Source organism: Dermacentor albipictus, chromosome 1 (assembly GCF_038994185.2).
Source record: "Dermacentor albipictus isolate Rhodes 1998 colony chromosome 1, USDA_Dalb.pri_finalv2, whole genome shotgun sequence".
In the NCBI taxonomy this organism is placed as follows: Eukaryota; Metazoa; Arthropoda; class Arachnida; order Ixodida; family Ixodidae; genus Dermacentor; species Dermacentor albipictus.
In genome coordinates this window covers 197,769,015-197,789,101 of record NC_091821.1, presented here as the reverse complement: position 1 = coordinate 197,789,101, position 20,087 = coordinate 197,769,015, and the positions used below count along the sequence as shown (strand labels likewise).

Below are 20,087 nucleotides of genomic sequence, written 5' to 3'. Positions count from 1 at the left end.
CCGTACGTTTCCCTGGATGTGGCGTAGGCGAGCGCCACCTGGAGGTGTTGCAAGGAACCGGGCACGCCACTCCGTGGCCTCTGAGATTTGCGCGTGCGGGCGCGGACTAATCGCGGACGCCGTGGCTTGTCTGTGTATGGCAGAAACACTAGAAAAATGGGTTTGTTTGAGTTTCCGCGTAACAGAATTATGTTTTCTCCTAAATTATAATCCGACGCTATCATGTCTGTAGGTTGCGTGTAAGTCGTGCTTTACGATTTTCTGACGTATTTTACTTTGAGAAATTCAATTAGTTCAGTAACTTCTTTGCGCTACACGGAAGGTCTGCGTGGTTGGGTATGGATGGTTCGGAATGACTTTTGCCGAAACTACGTTCGATGCTGGACGCGAGACGCCGACGCCAGATTTTCTGCCACACAGGATCCTTAAGAGGAAGCTGTAGCTCGGGTGCTCCTATCTAAATACATGTAAAAGGAGAATTCGTTTTTCTCGGCAACCACTACACCAAATTTGATCAGGTTTGTTGCATTTAAAAGAAAAACTAAAAATCTAGTGACTGTTAGTTTTGAATTTTCTATTTAGTTCCTCAATGTTTTATAAAAAATTGACAAATATTAAAGATTTTCAAAAAACGAAACTATAAAGTTTAGAACTTTGTAGCTCAGCAACCAAAAATGATAATACAATTCCATGAGTTGCATCTGGTAGTACGTCTAAAGCGGACAGAATTGGTATGTTACACGTGAATCTCAAAAAAATTTAGTAATGTAGAAATACATCTTTTGCAGAACCCTTGTAAACAACGTAACAAATTCACGTAAGATATAAAATGACATATCGCGTTTGTCCGCTTTCAATGGTCTAATGGATGCCGTTTACAGAACCAAGATAACTGTACTTGGTGCAGAGCTATGAATTTGTAAACTTCGTGCTTCTATTTTTTTAACTTTCTAATTTTTGAAAATCCCTTTACCAAATTCAGGACGTAAACCTAAATTCGGTTTCCAACAGTCGCTAGAGTTTAACGTTCTCTCTCAAATACAACAAGTTTCATTAAAATCGGTCCAGGGGTTATCTCAGAAAAACGTTTTTGCGTTTTACATGTATTTCAGTAGGGCGCGTCGGAGTTGGGCCCGAGCTAAAGCTTCCTCTTAACGCTATCGCGTTAAAAGCGCCATTAAGCGCACCTCTTTTCTGCGCAACAAAAAATTGATGCCTACATAAAACCTCGACATATAATGCGGGCTCATAAGTATCTCTAGAGCACACTGGCCTCTCAATAGAATATCACATTATATTCAATAGGTTCTTTGATTTACTTGGTCTTCTTTGTTTTAGCCATTCCGTATGTGTCACGGCGTGCGTGCCCATTTTGGGGCAATCCTCCAGAATGGGTACGTGACACTTAAATGTAGCTATACATGCATCGTACTTCTCTGCGCAAGCATCGGCCGTTGCCATATCTCCCTTGACACACACACACACACACACACACACACACACACACACACACACACACACACACACACACACACACACACACACACACACACACACACACACGCACACGCACACGCACACACACACACGCACACACGCACGCACATCAGTATGTATGTATGTATGTATGTATGTATGTATGTATGTATGTATGTATGTATGTATGTATGTATGTATGTATGTATGTATGTATGTATGTATGTATGTATGTATGTATGTATGTATGTATGTATGTATGTATGTATGTATGTATGCATGCATGCATGCATGCATGCATGCATGTATGTATGTATGTATGTATGTATGTATGTATGTATGTATGTATGTATGTATGTATGTATGTATGTATGTATGTATGTATGTATGTATGTATGTATGTATGTATGTATGTATGTATGTATGTATGTATGTATGTATGTATGTATGTATGTATGTATGTATGTATGTATGTATGTATGTATGTATGTATGTATGTATGTATGTATGTATGTATGTATGTATGTATGTATGTATGTATGTATGTATGTATGTATGTAATAATAATAATAATAAACGCGAAGAAGAAGGAACCCTAAGCTGCTCGATTTTGGTTGGTTTCTCTTATGCTTTCCTTGGCTTAGTTATCTGTTTGCTTCATATAAAGGCTATCCCAGGAAACGTTAGGCAAACTGTTCAAACGAAAAAAAATAAATACACGTTGCACGGTATGATCCTAATACTTACGGCGTTTTTTCATCAGACCACTGATGACCAAGCACTGTATCTTGCACCATGTTTTTAAACATTTTTTTTTCGTTGAACAGCTTAACTAAAGTTAGCTGACAATCTATGCAGGGTGTTTTTTCGAGGCCATTCATTTTTTTTATTAAGAAAGCTGCGAGCGCACCGAACTTGGCGTTTATGCAAATGAGTTCCTTGATGAGGTAGGCATTCATTGCCGCTAATAACGCGAGTTTCAGAAGATTACATAAGAAAAATGTAATAATTCACTTTTTTATTAGTACCATGGGAGCAATTTCGTGAAAGAAAAAAAAATGGGAAACAGACACATTTTAATGCCCCCTCAATTTTTTAAATTCTTGAGCATAGAACATATTTCTAGATATTTATCATCGAATTTCAACGGTAAATCCAGGGAATACCGGAACCAAGCGTGCCGGCAGCGCAGAAAATGCGGTTCGGCTATCGCACCAGATTGAGACACCACACAACGAAAAGTGTGACGTAATTTGAAACTGAACGTTCCGGCTAGCCGTGGCAGGAACCATACAGCACGCTTGCATAGGAAACAAATTCGACTTCTTTATGGGGCGTTTCCATCTAAAGTAGCGGCGGGAACCGCGTGGTTTCAATATCGTCTAGATTGAGCTTATGGCGAATTGGCGCGATAATCAAGATTAAACCAAACAAACAAACAAAAACATGCAGATGAATTGAAGTGTGACTGCCTACAAATTCTCTGTTTAAGAAACCGCTCCCAGTGCCTTAACAACAACGTTAATTAATAAAAGTCTGTTCACTACTCTTCTGAAGCTCACGTTATTAGCGGTAAAGTATGTCCCTTCGCTTAGGAACTGCTTTGCAAAAACGCCACACACACACACACACACACACACACACACACACACACACACACACACACACACACACACACACACACACACACGCACACACACACGCACACACACACGCACACACGCACACACGTACACACACACACACACACACACACGAGTGCGTGCGTGCGTGCGTGCGTGCGTGGGTCTGTGTGTATGTGTGCATACAATCCTACGCATCCCCATTAGCTGCATGACTGGTTAACGGCTTCAGGAGCAAAGCCACTGTAAAAACATTCATCGCCGCAAACATGCCGGCTTTCCAAGCTCCCTTCTTGCCAAGGCTTTGCAAAGGTTTCTTAAGGAAATCAAAGGTACATGACTAACGAATCGCTGGAGTAGCATATACTAAGCCTATCGCTACAGCTTTCGCCAGATACTATTAAACTTTCTTCTCTCTTTGCCTGGACAGTGCTACCGCTGATTCCCCACAAAGCTAGCGATTCCTGTGCACGTGCACTCTATTTCACACACTTTGAAGATAGCGGAGCACTACAATTTTGATGTTTTTTCACGTGGTTAAAACATGGCAGCATATGCGCAGATGTAGATAATAAAACAGAATCTGATTTTGCGGTGAGCGTTCGCAGTTGTTCAGTGAGGCATGTGCATCGTTGCACTGAAAGCAAAATGGGCGTTTGTTAAATATTTGCCGTTGTCTTGTAGCAGACTGTTATCGCGAGGATCCACCGCATAAATAGGCGGTGATTAACAATAATGGCTGCGAAAAAAGAGGTGTTCTGATGCATGGCTGCCATAGGGGCAGAGTGCCTTTACACTTCGAATGAGGTGCACATGTCTGATATTTCTTTTTTCGTGCGTTTGCCGTTCGATGGAAAAAGAAGAGATGACCTTGCATAACTTGTTTCAGGACTGCTCCACGTGGATACTGTTTCTTTTTCTTTTTTGTAAGCTTACAGCAAATTGGATGGTTCCCCCACCCACCTTCCCTGATTTTTTAAAATTTTATTTTAATGTGTGCGACGCATCGTATTGTTTTCTGAACTCTGTGACATCTACATCTATATTTGCCTCTGTAACACATGACTTCAAATAGGGGTTGAAACAGACGCATGTCAACGTGGTGGAATGAAAGTCGCTCTGACGAAGGACGTTCAGTGGTTGCATTTCATTGCAGGCCCACGGAAGCACACAGGCGAATTTCTCGAACGCGTCCGAACCTTGAGCGTAGAGTGCGGGGCGGGTTGGAAGCAAACTCTTTCCTGCGCACCGTGCTTCGGAATTCCGCTGGTGAAGCAACGCGGTCTATCATTGAATGCGCCGTCTTGCAGAGGGGGCAGGACTCCGCGCAGCAGCAAGAAAAAATAAATAAAGACGGACGCCCGCGCGAATACGCACCACTCCCACTGGAAAATGCACCGAGCGTAAACAGCGTGGCCGGAAAATACGGCAGATTTTACATGCACAGCCGGGTTCCTAACGAAGACTAAACTCGTTTGGTTGTCTTATTATTATTTCGCGTTCCTTGTAATGACTTGGAAAGTAAAGAGCATGCTTCCTGGGCTGCGGAGCGCAACCTTCGCTGTCGGAGCGGCGGTGGCTTCCGTGTAAGTATCCCAAAAGCCTACATTTGCGGAAGGGGTCTGACATCAAAGCGGAGCACGCCTGCTCGCACACGACTGGCTGCAGCGCTCCGTGTGACGCAACGGGGTAGCGGCATGCACTTCCGCCTTGGCGATCAACTCTGGTCGCCGTGTGTCACGACGCACCAACCCTGGCATCTGCGTCTCTGCACGCACAGACGTGTGCAGCTGTACAGAATGCTTTGTTCTGAACAAACGATGCAAGTTAGTTTCGGCTGGCTTCTCGAAGCTGCCTCAGAAGTCAGGGCTAAAGAGCTGGTGCGGAGCATGCCGCGATGGAGTACCGATAACGGCTTGTTGGCACTCCGGGCGCATCGCTTAAGAACCTGCGCGCGCGACATTTGGCTCGCTAATACACGGGTTATGAAACGAAAAAGCCGTACCTATATTTAGGCGCAAATATGTGATGCTGCCTCTTGGGTTTCGTTAATCCGATGATCGTGTTTACGTCGGCGTGGACGCCGCTCCGGTCCCGCCTGTGTCTGTGAGATTGTCTTACCACTGGAATTCATTATGGAACGTCGGCACAAGCACGTGTAGCTGTGGCTATACGTGGGCCTGTGCTTCTAGTATAGGAAGGAGGCTGGCAGGCTCACAGACACCGCGCTCTTGGAACGTTGCGGGCATGTTTCGCTACACCCGAACTGCCGCGCTTTAGGCTGTCCTAGTTGTTTTTCCATCTCATTTTTTTTCTTCTGATTACAACATTTCTGCCGAGAGCGCTTATAGCTCAGGGCACCGCACAAAGTGTTGCACGGAGTGTGGCGGCTGCGGGGCGGTCATCCAGACCGTGCCTGGGGCGCCTTGTTAAGCGCAACGCGAATGGCATGTATAAAGGCCGATGGAGTGGGCACTTGGGTCCTACGAAAAGGTGAGACCCGGGGAGACGCTTCATTAGCGATTATGCGCGTGCCACACTCGCCGGAAGATTACTGGTGCTTCTTCATTTCGGCGGCGAGAGCCTCCGTAAATGAACTTTCGCAGTCGAGATGGCGACATGGCTCATTCGTCGCTCTATCGTTCATGAATTAGAACTTAGATGAGGCTCATTAGTGCCATTATTTTGTGCTTTCCCGTGGCCGCCATATCCCGCCGACCTGTTAAAGCGGGGATCTGCCGGCCTCTAGGGAATAGGATTGCGGACCAGCGTTAATTAATCAGTTCTGGGACCAGTAATTACTGCATTGTAAATCTCCGCGTCCCAAGATTCATTGTGCACTACTCCGGAATACGTGCCCTGATAACTTATCAGGAGCGTGCACCTATATAGGTGAGAATCGTGCCGCAATTTGATTTTGCAGGTGACAGCCTTTTGTCGGCTCTCGAGAAACGCTGACGCGGCGCGTGGATTCGTCGCCCGAAAGACGGATTGTGTTAGGAAACGTTACGCCGGTGGCAACGCAGAGAGTCACTAATGACGCCAGCTTCTGGTGCTAGCCGTGGGCTTCCACACCAGCTCCTTCAGCTCGCCTGTACACCCCAACTCTAACTCGGACAGCAAAGGTTCTTTCAACGGAAACGCAATTTCCTGCGCCGCCTCCCACATGTTGAAATTCGTCCCAAATAGCGACTGTGCCAGAGCATGTTTTGCTTGCTTCTAGGCTTTCTGCATCACCGACCTTCCAGCTAACGCGAACACTTTTCTCTGCATACTACAGAGGGGGCGAATTCAGGCACTAGGCTACTGCTGGAAGTCCGTAAACTTCAATTACTCCATTCTAAAGCACAAATACGAAGGGTAGCTTTCAGTAAGTGATTTTGCGTTCTTTGTTGAACAGAAAAAAGCGTAAGAGGAAACACAAATTAAATATTTGAAAACCAAAATCAAGCAGGGGGCCGACAGATGGTGTAGCACACTGTGGTATAGAAGTTATATATATCGGTCAAGTAACGCCTATACCACAATTAAAGCCATTATCACATAATGCCAACAGACAATGAAGCCAAGGAAAGCATCGGGGAAATTAACTGCGGTTTAAATTGAAATGTAGAAAATAATGAATAAAAGGGAAATGAAAGTGGACGAAAACATAACTTGTCGCCGGTAGGAGCTGAACCCACAACCTTCGAATTACGCGTACGTCGCACAGCCAGTTCTGATACGGCGACGGCTGTCAATTCTTCCACTAACTGGGGCATTTATGTATACTAGATCTAGCCGTAGCAGTGTTAGCCAGCGCCACTCAGAGCCGAGTTGGGCGAAATTGGAACATCCTTCCTTGCCCAACGGTGTTACGCAACACGTGATCTTAGGAGAGCAGGCACGTGGCTAATAAACCCTTGCATTCTGCCTAATGACATCAAGGCTGCCAAAATCCAGATTCTCGCAATGAATAAACGAGAGAAGAAGAACTGAAAGGCTCGATTATGTTAATCATTACCACATAAAACCAACAGACGATGAAGTCAAGGAAAGCGTTTCTTTCTTTCTTTCATTCTGTCTGTCGCTCCTTCTTTCGTTATATCTTTCTTTCCGCCTTCCTTTCTTCCTTTCTTTTTTTTCTTTTTTTCTCTCTATCTCTTTCTTTCTTTCTTTCTTTCTTTCTTTCTTTCTTTCTTTCTTTCTTTCTTTCTTTCTTTCTTTCTTTCTTTCTTTCTTTCTTTCTTCATTACTATTCAGCCATTGCATCTTTGCCTGCTTACGGGGTATGAACCATTCCGGATATTTTTTTCATCATGTTTTTTGCATCACTGGACTGGCTTTTGTCGGATATGAGCCTTTGCAATGAACTATAAGGCTTAACATACAGGGCAAAGAAAAGTGAGCGAAGACACACTGATTACTAGCCACCAAGAGCGGCCTTTTCGTATCGCTGAGATATATTCTGAGTCTGGCTAGCATGCTTGCTGACTTGTTTGTGCTACACTTACCTGTAATCCACGCCGTCTCCTGCGGTGTTTTGTGCCTCAGAATATAACTGTATTTGCGTTAATATACTGCAATTGCTACCCGCATTTACCACACATTAACATTAGAAGCAGCAGCTGTCTAAGCGGAAAGCGTCATTGTAGCAAATCACGAATCGTTTGACTACACTAATTTCGAAATGTTTGCACCTTTTGTGGCCGGCTTTATGAGTGTCATATGGAGGGACTGAAACAACACGAGGAAATGATAAAATGTGAAGACCTACTTGTTATTTTTTTCTTGGTTTGCTATATTCTCTTGTTCCGTTCATCTAATCATTTATTATTAAATTATTATGCGTTTTTTTAGGTGTTTCTTTCATGGCTAGTTAAATATAGCTTTTATCCGCGCATTACTGTTTTCATATACAAGTATCTCAACGGTTATCCTAGATTATGCTCTACTGCGAAAAGCAGTTGTGAGGCAGGAAATGGGGCGATTGTGCCCTTTCGTCCGTCAGCCTTTCTTTCAGGTGCGGCCACGATGTGAAGTAAAGTATCCTATTCAGGTATCCAAACAATCCATCGCCTGTTTTCCAGCCGCCCTGTCTAACCATTAGGCTTTTTGGTTTGCGCTTTTCACGCAAGCGGACAACAGTTAACACATACATACAGTTAACACATACATTAGGCATTGACAAACGTCAGAACTATGCTGCCGGTCTCATCTCGTCACGGTGCCCTGCCGCGCACAGCGTTGATGATTGTGACGCGATGCTTGGGGCGTTGGTGCACGTGCAGTTGGCGTGATCTTCATTCGTTTTGCCAGCGTTCCTTTTGAACAGCATATGAGCCGTCTGCAAAATTTGCTAGGTTTTCAGGTAAATTCTGACAAAATTAACATAATAAAGAAGAAGCGCTAGGAAGTAAAGAGGAACTCGCGGGTGTGCTAGCAAGAGGCAACAGTGTCTCGCAAGTTGTATACTTGTCAATGGACGCCGCTCCATAAAGCGCGCGCCCGCTGTTAACCGCAAATTTCATGCCTTTTCAGATTCTGGGTAAGCCTGCATACTTTTCAAGATTGAGTCGGGGGCTCAAATTGCTGTTCGCAATTTATTTTAGGGAATGAAAGAGTCCCTTGTGTGTGGCAATTATTTTTCTATGCACGTTGATTTTGTACATTTACTGATCGTTTTCAACCATGAATTTATCTACACATTTTATATCAAAGGTCTTAGCGCTTTCGCTACAATTGTCGTCAGTTGCAGAGTGGCAGTGCTAAAATGCTCGTCGTTGTTTGTTTGTGTGTGTTGTGTGTTTGCGTGTGAGGCGTGAATGTGGTACTGACTGCGTAATAGCAAATGATGAGAAGCAATAAGCACCACGGAGAGCAGTATTTGCTAAAGACACCGCTACTATGAATTCTGTGAACTCCTGTGCCGGTACGCTTGTGAGGTCGTGCGCGTTTAGATCAAAATGACATTACTTAGCACGGAGAAACGTGTTAAAATAAGGCCCACTTCCTTTTGCTTTACTAAAGCTTAGTAAGGAAAAACAAAATATTCTACTGGTTCGGCCAGGAAGGAATTAAAAACAGTTCAGTCTGATAGATAATGTTCCACTCCTTAGCTTTCTACTTCGTGTTTGCCGCGCTAGAGCTTTAGAGCACAGCTCTTAGGGCGCCCGCTCCTGCGTTGAGCGTCGGCGTTGGTATAACCGAGCGAACGAGCGCAGCAAAGGATGCAAGAGGGAACTTGGAGCGAAGCGGGGAGAGCGCGCGGAGGACAGAGGAGGAGAAGGGTATGGCGAAAGCGTGAGCAGAAAAGCGTATTGCCGCGCAAGACGGGCTACGAGATGGCGCCAGAGTAGTGTGCCGGTGCATTCGCCCATACCATGTATGGAAACAAAGCGCCGTATCAGTCTGCGACGGCTCCGGTGAATCGCGCCCACGCGTCACCCTCACCCACGCGCTGCCTCTTGTGGTCTCCCGATTAGCGAGGCAGTCGCGCCACACTTCGCTCCGTGTGGAACGGGCCGCAAGAGCCAGATTGTCCGCGCCAGCCAATAAATCGCCAAGTGAAAATACTTATAAAGCTGCGCTCAAATTTCGAATTAGGGAGTATCGTAACAGTCGGTGAATTTTTTTTGTATAGTCATAAATACTTGACGAAGGCTCTATGGGCCGATGCGTCTGCATTCCGATGATGGCGGAATGCAAAAAGGTTCGCGTAATTAGGTTACGGTGTTCAGTTAAAGAATATGGTTGAAATTAACCCGGAGCTCTAGTACAGCGCCGCACAAAGTCTACGTAGTAGCTTTGAGTTCCAAAGCCTCATCAATTAATTAACCACTTGATGGGGAATACTTCTGGAAACCAGGAACTGGAACTGGAACTGGAACCAGGAACTGGAAACCAGGATATGGACTTCCAGCCTCAAGTGGCCGAAGAAAAACAGTAGGAAACGAACCTCACGCTTAAGGCACCTTCAACTGGCCGTTTGTATAGAGGCGTTCAGGACCATCTCCATATCCTTCTGAATAATGAGTTTTGCAAATGAGACGCAGAATACCCTCCAAGGCTGGTTACGCTCCCAGAAGTAGAGTTGACCGTATATGGTATAATTAGAAAACAAGACATGTTCAATAAACCCGTACAACAACTAACGCTATACCAAATATACGGGGTGTCTCAGCAAACACTTTCATTTTTTTTTTAATTTGCCTTTGGCAGATGGCACAATTCTAGTCCATGAGCATGGCTACTCGAAGAGGCGGGTATTGCTTGCACAAAAGATTGAAATGTATAATCGAATGATTAACAAACATTCATTAATGAAGTTTTTAACTAATTACTTTATGGCATATATTGCAATTTAGAAATTCTAGCAGGTGAGAGTGCAAAGCATATCCACTTCAAGACATTCGTGTGGATCACACCATTTACGAGATATGCGCCGTCAAACTTACGGTAAAAATGCACGGTCGTTCCACTTATTTTCATAACAAAACGTCGTTTTATGAATGAAAGCACAAAAATAACCGGAGCGACAATGCATTTCTCCACAAAGTTCGGGAATTATCTCGAAACTGCTGTCATCCTCAGAATTCGTTCCGAGTGGATCCGCCTTGTGAACTCGCCGGCTAGAATTTTTAAATTGCGATACGTGCCATCAGGTAATTTGTTCTCCCGGGGGAACGCACAAAATAGATAGTAGAGACACCTGGGAGACCCTGCTGCGCAGCTCGGACCCTGAGCTCCAGCTCCGGCTCGTCCAACTGGCCGAAGAGGCTGCTGGGACACAAGACCTCCCAGCCTGCATCTGAGGCGGCGGCACTCGCCCCCTGACCTCTGCGTCGCGGGGTGGGTAGATCACCTTTTTCCGTTGGACATTAAAGTTTATTCTATCTATCTATCTATCTATCAGGTAATTTGTTGAAAAAACTTAATTAGTGAATGTTTGGTAATTAGTAGATTATGAATTTCCATTTTTTGTGCAAGTAATGTCCTCCCCTTCAAACAGACCAGTTCATAGACTAGGATTGTGCTATCGGCCACAGGCACTTTAAAAACATTTTTGAAAGTGTTCGCTGAAACACCCGGCATATGTGGTATCCTAGGATATGTTGATGTCTGCACAGATGGCTCCAGTTTAAGACATTCTTCAACTTCAGCAGTTGTTATACCACACTTCAATACACGAGAATCATTTAAGTTATTTCGTGCAAATCGTCAACAAGTGCGGGATTATTTGCTATTCTATGTGAGAAAAAGTTTATAATCTCCGTAAGATGGGTAGCTTTGAACGACCCTCATCCGACACTCGCATCGCTTTGCATTGCGACAATGAAAACAGATAATGTTAGTATAATTTGTGAGACACTAAAAGATCTTCCAAAGGAAAACCAAGCGCAGTGCGAAATAGTATTTCAGTGTATACCGGGACATTGTAATACTCCACGCAACAGAGCAGCGATGCAGCAGTACAAGTATATTGCAAAAAATTATGGGTTTCCTCCCAGTCTCATGGAGGTAGCTGCGCTGCATTTTAAAAGCAATATTATTCGAAATATGTAGAAAGACGTGGTTCGACCAAAATTCTGATAGTTCCGATCTATTTTATATTCATCGGATTACTAAAAATCAACATTCCATTACCTTTAGATAGAAACATAGAAACCCTCATTCATGGTTTGCGGCTGGGCACCGCCTACACAAAACACGTTTTACACGGAATTAGCTGTGCTAAACTTCCTGAGTGATTGTAGCTTTGTTGACGAAGACACATATCACCTTCTTCTATAATTCCAGCACCATGACTTACCAAGATGCCGGCTTAACTCGTCATTGATAGCTCTACACTATAGACCACACATTTCTAAGAAATTATTAGGGCCGTGGCCAACAAGAGCAATGCAGAAGTGCGTTTTATATGCATTAAAAAAAATTCTGAAAGACATCAGCATTATTGGCCGTTATTAACCCAGGAAGCTTTTTTTGTTTATAAGATCATTCGTAACATTTAATGTGAAGGTATATATGTGATATTATCGTGCTTAACAACGTTTCTTGAGTGTTTCTTTATTATGTGATGCCGTTGTTTGCCTTATCGCTTTAAGAGCGTCTTTCTTGTCTCGTGTTGTTATTTTGACTTGTTTATCACAACGCAACTTTGATGCAACTATGTTGTACATTGTTGTATGCATCACATATTCAAGAGACAAGGAGTAACCGGCGTCGTATTCGTGCGGCATCTCCTTATATCATGTCAATAAAAAAAAGAGAGAATGAGAAGGAAGTCTTGTATTCAGTCGCGGAGATACGCCTTGCCTGCGAAAGACTCACCAAGTCGTAGAAGTTGGATTAATAAGGCTTGAGGTGCCAATAGGCGTAGAGGAAGCGACTCATATTCGTAAACTTCTGGTCTGAAGCTACACGGGAAGCCCTCATCGCCAACAGAGTACCTTTAAGTGCATTGCCTCTATGTACTCTAATGGGCTCCCTGAACACATCTATAATGTTAGGCTTCGAATGGACCATTCGGAGTCGTCCAGACCCACCATGGTCTACAGAGGACGTTACCTGAAGTATCAGTGTGTCTCGGCCACATGCTAAACGCTTCAACCGTCAAAGCGAAGTATCTTGTACTGGAGTCACTTGAATGTATACCTTATGTGTGACGCATCAACGTTAGACAAAGATAAAGGGCCAGCGCCCATTTCCGCACACCAGGAACAAAACACGGAGAAACAGATCATCCGTCTTCAGCAACTGTTAATATTACGTCTTTATGCGGCTTTGCCTAACATTTGCGCTTCACATATAAGATGCAACACCAACTGGCTCAGTCAACAACTTGGACACAGCTCATCAAAACCACCTGAAGGTCTGCACAGATGGGTCGGCGAGCGTAGGTGCCAACAACTGCGAAGCTGCGTTCTGCATACCTTCTCTTGGCCTGTCATGTTGTCTGGCCGAATGTTTAGTGGAATTTTAACAATGATCGAGCATTGGCGCAAAAAAAAAGAAAAAATCAGCAGGATTCAGCCACTTCTGAGGTGCTGAACCCAGTTACTGCGACAGCAGCAGGCTGTCGCAGCGGGCACCTCCATCTCCACCTCCAAGAACCCCGCTTCGTTGCAACGCATACAACGTCGTCTTCATGTGCCTATATAGCCAATGCGTCCTTCAAGATACATGTCTATACGCCACTAGTCTCAGAATCCGTGTGGATCGCATACCTCTCAGAAATCGCTTTGTGCAAAAGCTGTAAGCGCGTCCAGCTCTACAGCTGCAAAGTACCTCAGAGGCATGAACTCTAATAGCGGTGCTGTCTGGCAAAGTTTTATTTTTCTTCGCCGTGTGGCCAGTAGGAAGCTGATGGTGTGCAGGTGACCTAGTAAAACGTTTTTTTGGGCGAGTTCGTTCATAATGCAGACGGAAAAACAGTAGCACGTAAGAAACAAGGACGAGACGAATACACAGGACACGCGCTTACACAGAGGTGCGCATGTCCTACATGTGTTCTCGTCTCGTCCTTGTTTCTTTCGCGCTTCTTTGCTTCGTTCTTTGATGCGGAGGTGGCCTGATGACGACGTTGTTCTTCGGTGTAACAAAGAGGACAGATAGACCTCAGCTGCTGCCGCAGCAAAAGATCACTGTCGCGTAAGCATATCTCCGTGCAACGGATGTATACACTCTAAAAGAAAATTACACCCTTTGGGTTGCGTCTTACCATACAACAATAAACGTCATCTGTTTTGTCCGCATTTCCTTTCTTTAACGCTGCGAGCCCGGTACTTCCCAGTAACGAACGGCATGCGCGTTATCAGCATGACAGCATTCCCGACAGGAAAGTAGCGGGCACGGCGTTTTCAAGAAAGGAAACGCAAGCAAGGCAGATGACGATTTTTGTTGTGCAGCAGATATACACCCCAAAGGGTGTGCCTTTGTCTAAGAGTTTACCTTCGTACAGATAATTCACTGCTAGGTCCGCATTGTGATCAACTCTCTACTTCGATAATTCACGTAGAAGAAAACTGCTGACAGCGTCCTGAAGACAATATGTGCCACATTAAACCTTTGTTCTCACAAGTTGAACCACGTCGAATTCAATTACGGTAATCTGACAATAGCTCAGTCCTGTCACCTTACCTGCACGTTGTCGACCGCGCCATATATGTAAGAAAACTATGTTGCGCAAATTTGCTCACGCTATGTATATCTTGCCGACACATATGCTATAAATAGCAATAGATAGCGCAATGAAGTTTTTGCCATTGCAAATGGCCTACAAACAAGCCAATACCAATGCGCGCATTGTATCTTACGCCTATGTCGCTTTCTGCATCAGCTGTTTATCGAGTACATTTCACTGCACAATGCTTGCACGCGGGCCCTTGCGAGAAGCGTGCACACCACGTTCCATAGCGCCCGAGTTTAGACGCCTGAAGCGCTTCCCCGACGCGCAGCACCGAGAAAACTGAGCTCCTCCGACGTTTGCTGCCTTTCAGCCACGTTTCGTCTACAAGGACGCTAGCCTCTGGCAGCCTGTCTTGAAGTCCGCAAATAGCTAACAGTTTTAGCCTACCATGCGTGTTTCGAATGCGAAAGACAATCGGGAGAGCGCGCGCTTAGCTATCAGCAATGCACAATCAGCACGGCGCTCCTCTGAGAGGAGCAATTCGCAATAGGATTGGGCGCCAGGAGCGTCCTCTGTGTTGCGTCCTTTCTCGCGACGGGGCCTCTACGTGACACTATTGCAAAGTGTGCGCACGACGATCACCGAGGAGCTCCCGCCGAGCGATCGCAGTGTCGTCGGCGGAGAGGAACAACAAATAACAATGCTCTTGCCTTTTTCTCACGTCTTAGTTGGAAGATATTTTGGTTTGTTTCTCTTATTTTCTTTTCGTGGGCTTTTCACCATCTCGTTGCGTTTACTCCTCTTCGCGAAGCTGTGCTCCCGTGAGTTGAAACAAGGGACCCGCGTGTCGTGGAATTTCTCGCTGCCAAGCCATCATAATTCGGCGGGCCTTGCTTTCCTTTCTCCGAGTGGCCAGGAGATGTGGGCGCAGGGTAGCACTAGGGGCGCACCTAACGCTTGGGGGCAAACGTTGGGTATCTGATGCGTCGTTGTTAAACACAGTACACGTTGCTCCTGCGAGTGGTTTCGTCACCACTCTAAAGCCGCATAGCTTCGGGCGATTTGAAGTGTAATGAGGTGTTCAGAAGAACGGCGCTACTTGCCCCTTCATTTAGAACTGCTCTCCACCTCAACGTCCTCTTTTTTTCCACCCGAATAGGAAGGTGCGCAGTGAAACTCGTTTGTGCGAAAGTGAAGAATATATGTCATGGCGCGCCTTATCGTAAAGCGATTCCGGTGGTAAAACATGCGTTTGGGATTACAAGAGCGAAGTCTGTTATGGTGCTGTTGGCTGCCTATCTCAAAGTATTGCGTTGCTGATGCTTTAGTTTACTACCGCTCTTAGGCAATGTGAAATACCTTGAGTGCCACTTGTTTATTACTTAAAGTTCGTATGCCGCAGACAGAACCCATGTTATCACTTTGGTCGTATAGTAAGAAGCCAACAAAGACACCTAAGGACAGCGTAGGGGAAATCACTTGTGCATACCAATTGAAATAAAGAAATTATAACTTAATGTAATTGAAAGTGGGTGCAAAAACAACTTGTCGCAGGTGGGGAACGATCCCACGTCTGCGCATTACGCGTGCGATGCACTTACCAATTGAGCTGGCACAGCGCCGTTTTCCCATCCACTTTCTGAGGTATTTATGTTTATCTGCAAGAACTAAACCTGGGAGTGTTAGCGAGTGCTACCACTCACGGTGTTGATTGCGAATTGCAGAGAATCATGAGGAGAGAAAGACATTGTCTTCTTCAGCACAAACAAAGAAACAAACAAACTTCATTCATTCAAGAGAGAGAGAGAGAGAGAAAATGTTGCATAGAAAGGCAGGGAGGTTAACCAGAGGTAGTTACGGTTGGCTGCCCTGCACGGGGGGATGGATTAAGGGTCATGAAAAGAGAAAGCGAGTGGAAGGGGGAGATAGAAAAAAAGAGAGACGAGCGAAACAAATCGTGTAAAGTTCGGCGCGCTTAAACATCCTGTTATGGTTGAATAAAGTTAAAACATCACAGGATGTTTAGGAGTGAACAGGCTTGAGTGGGTCCGTGCCCCCTAGAAATGACATACAGCGAGAAGAGAGTGGTGGAACAGATTTGTAGTACGTATGCATTCACAGTAAACATAGAAAATAATTATGTTTCTGTAGCACAATAATTAAGACAACCATAAAGAAAATATGTAAGTAATGGCAAGTATCAGTTTGAACAGAATATATAAAAACAAGAATAACCTTAGAATACAGAGTTAATATCTCTAGGATATACAAATACATGGGCAATAAGTAATGCAAAAAGAAAAAGAAAGAGTTACTTGCCCAGATTAAACATCGCATAAACCGTAAACCTTGCAGAATGTTGTGAGAATTACAAGTATCTTGGGCGCAAAATTTTGTACGATATTTCGGAAATATCAATGTTATCTACAATTAATTTAGTAAAGATGTCAAGCGAAATTTTAACATTTGTTTGGCACAGTTCATGCAGCATGTTTCAACTTTGCACTTTTCAGGTTTACGTGTATTGTATAAAGAATGGTTATCTTCAAGTCCCGCCAAGCTATCTAACGTACTGGCATGCCTAGATGCGTTAGATTTGCAATGTTTGCAAGAAATGTTTGCGTCAGATTTGCAATGTTTGCAAGAAATAAGAAAAATACTACAGTACCAACTTGATGGGTTTTATTATAGATATGATATCAGAGTGTAAGTTTAGTCACAAGTTGAGTTACCTGAAGTGTCTGGAATAATTAGAATTAGAAAAAAAAAACAAATCATCATGTGGGCCGATATTGGTGATACTGCAGAAAGGGTCCAAGCTCAATAGCGCATACTCCTGTGGGCACCGCACAAAAAAGCACATAATCGTACACTTCAGAGACCTGCCAGGCTCCTGCTTTCACTTTGTTCTCGTTTTGCTCACCGCCACATTAAAGGGACACTGAAGGCAAATAATAAGTCGACGTGAAGCGTTTAACTATCACTCCAGAAACCTCGCAACGCTTGTGTCGTGCCAAGAAAGGACTTATACCCCTGTCACACGGGAAGATTTAATGTCATTCGAATCGAATGGCATTCACATATAATCCCACTAATAGGGATTTACACGGGAAAATTTAATGTCCGTCGAATGGAATGACATTTGCCATCGAATGAGTTAGGGGAACTCATTCGCATTCGATTTCGAACCGAATGTATAGTCTTTACCCCAGATAGACAACAGCGACACGCAACGCGAAAAAACAATGCGTGCATCAGCAAAGTCAGAAGATATTTTTTAGACATATAAAAAGGAATAATTATTTTTGCCGCGACTATATTTTCACCACGGGCTGCGCTCAAGCGCTATTACTCTTTGCATCAGGAGTCTGTCGCGGCGGTCGGTCATATTGCTGGCTTACACTTACCGGATTTGCGCTTGGCTTTAGTTGTGGCTTGGCTTGGGATGATCGAAGTGCTTTTAGTTGTGAATAATTGGCGTCAAAATGTTTTCGTCCGTTTTGAAAGTACTCGCAAAGGTTCTTAAACGCGTTTAATGAAGCTTAGAACGACAGAAAGCTGAGCTAGTTGGTAAGGATTCATTATGCAAAAATAGAAGTGAGGCGTGCAGACAGGACACAAAAGTAGAGAAGTGGACAACACGACAGCACGAAATTTCTTTGAATTTCACAAATTTTGTTCCAGATCGTAATTGCTACCATTTGCGAATGCCATTATATTTTACTGTGTAACACCGCAAGAGACCCCATTAGCTTTGATTGACATTAAATCTTCCCGTGTGACAGGGGTACTGGTTTGCGAGGAAATAGCATCTGCAGGATGCAAGTACCTTTTATGCGAAGCATATTACGAGGGCTCAACCCAGCTCCTCAGGCGCGGCGGTGACCATGAAATCACGTGACACCGTGACGTCACGACAGAGGAGAAGTGGCTTTGGCTCAACTCTTGCAAGACGGGCTGGGTGGGAATCGAACCAGGGTCTCCGGAGTGTGGGACGGAGACGCTACCACTGAGCCACGAGTACAACGCTTCAAAGCGGTACAAAAGCGCCTCTAGTGAATGCGGTGTTGCCTTAGAAACGCGCTGTTTCTAAGGCGTGCGTCTCTTGCTCAGGCGCACATTTCGTTGCCGCGCCGAACGCTGCTTTGCTCGACGCTCACCGCGTCCAATGCGGGGCGCGTAGTCGCTGCCCTGTAGCCCATTGTCTTACACCCCTTGGCGGGTCGACGGGAACGCTGTCGCGTTCCACTCTTGAAGGCGAAGAAGTAATGCATGAGTTGTTTCTTCGTCTAGCCGAACCAAATATAGCCAAGCAACAGCAGTTCACCAGGCTAAACAGTGGTTCAACAACTAAAATAAAGGCTAGTATGCTTCGCATCCTGGGCTTAACCTTACCTAAGCCACAGCCATTTTTTCGAAATTAAATTCTTGCGCCACCCAACCAGGGGACTGGTGACGTTGCATACGCCATCACCACCCTTTGCTGCCTTCGGTTACTAAAACGGCGCCCGAAAGACGGCAGCATCGATCCAAGAAAGAGCGGTGGATTTGCCGCTGCAGCTGCTTTTTGGTCAAGTGGCGTAGACCGTTCGGGCATCCCGCGACATATCATGGAAGTTGAATTCTATGCTACTTGCGGTTTGTGCGAGTGTTGCGAGCCAGAAAAACCAGCGCAGCTCTACACAATCGGGAAATAGCGAAACGCGAAAGCGTGGGCGGCGCAGGGTCGAGCGAAAACGAAACCTGTCGACCGTCCGCGTCGTTGTCAACAGTAATTTCAATGAGTTCTTTTTTCTAAAAATGAAATAGAACTGGGCAGGTAGCATTTTATTTCGTCTTATTATACAATACAATAATGTGTTTTTTTTTTTCAACGAGGGGTTGAGTACTAGTGACATAATTTAACTGAGGAGTGCTTTCGTTACCGGGAAAGTGCTTGAATGTCTCGGGGGACTCTCTGATCATGTCGTGCATTTACCTCAATTTCTCGATTATTAAGGCCCTGTTCGCGATAATAGTGACGTCTTACATATTCTCAAGGAGTAATCTATCACTCTAACTTGTCTTAATATTTGCCTTTAGTATCCCTTTAACAACGACATAGGCGAAATTCCTGGAACCCGCCGTGGTTGTTCAGTGGCTATGGTATTGGGCTGCTGAGCACGAGGTCGCGGGCTCGAATCCCGACCACGGCGGCCGCATTTCGATGGGGACGAAAACACCCGTGTGCTTAGATTTAGGTGCACGTTGAAGAACCCCAGGTGGTCGAAATTTCCGGAGTCCTCCACTACGGCGTGCCTCAGAATCAGAAAGTGGCTTTGGCACGTAAAACTCCATAATGTTTTTTTTTAATTCCTGGAAACCCGGAAGTAGAAAGCATGACATCAGTGATGACGTCACACACAAGAAGATGGCATGATATTTAACCGGCTAATTAATGGAAAACAGTTGCCTGGCATAGGCGAAACATCTGCCTTGTAGAGAGGATGTGACGTCAATCTCTCCTCTCTGGCTTCTCCTCTCCAGGCGTGCGCCTAGTCGCTCGCTTGCTCGCAACAGCTCCGCGCGCTGGCTCGCTACATGCTCTGACGTAAGCACCGGAGAGGGTGCGTAAGGTGCGCTTCGTGCGCCGCTTGCTAGGGGGCTATGCGCCGCCAGGTGGCGCATGCTGCGCTTCCTCCTTGCCCTTCCTGGCTCCTCACCCGCATATCGTGCCAGGGAAAGGCGTTCGCTCGCCTAACCTATCGAACACCAACGCCAAGGTACGAGTGCAACTGAGAGACACCTAGGTCACAGGTTAGGCTCGCCTACCATTTTTCTTTGTTTTTCGTTCGTTAGTTTTCTTTCTTTTATCAAAAAACTGCGATTTTAGTTGACAT

At 45.1% G+C, this 20,087-nt stretch overlaps 1 long non-coding RNA gene across 2 annotated transcripts in view; it reads left to right on the top strand.

Moving 5' to 3' along the window:
• LOC135903160 (uncharacterized) overlaps window positions 1–20,087 on the top strand; it is a 313,803-nt gene that overhangs the window by 228,673 nt on the left and 65,043 nt on the right. Inside the window, exon 5 of one of the 2 annotated variants that reach the window (XR_010564740.1) lies at window positions 9,946–10,294. The exons of the other annotated variant lie outside the window; for it this stretch is intronic. This is a non-coding gene — a long non-coding RNA (uncharacterized lncRNA). Of the gene's footprint in view, window positions 1–9,945; window positions 10,295–20,087 lie in introns of those variants that run through there. 2 annotated transcript variants of the gene reach the window in all.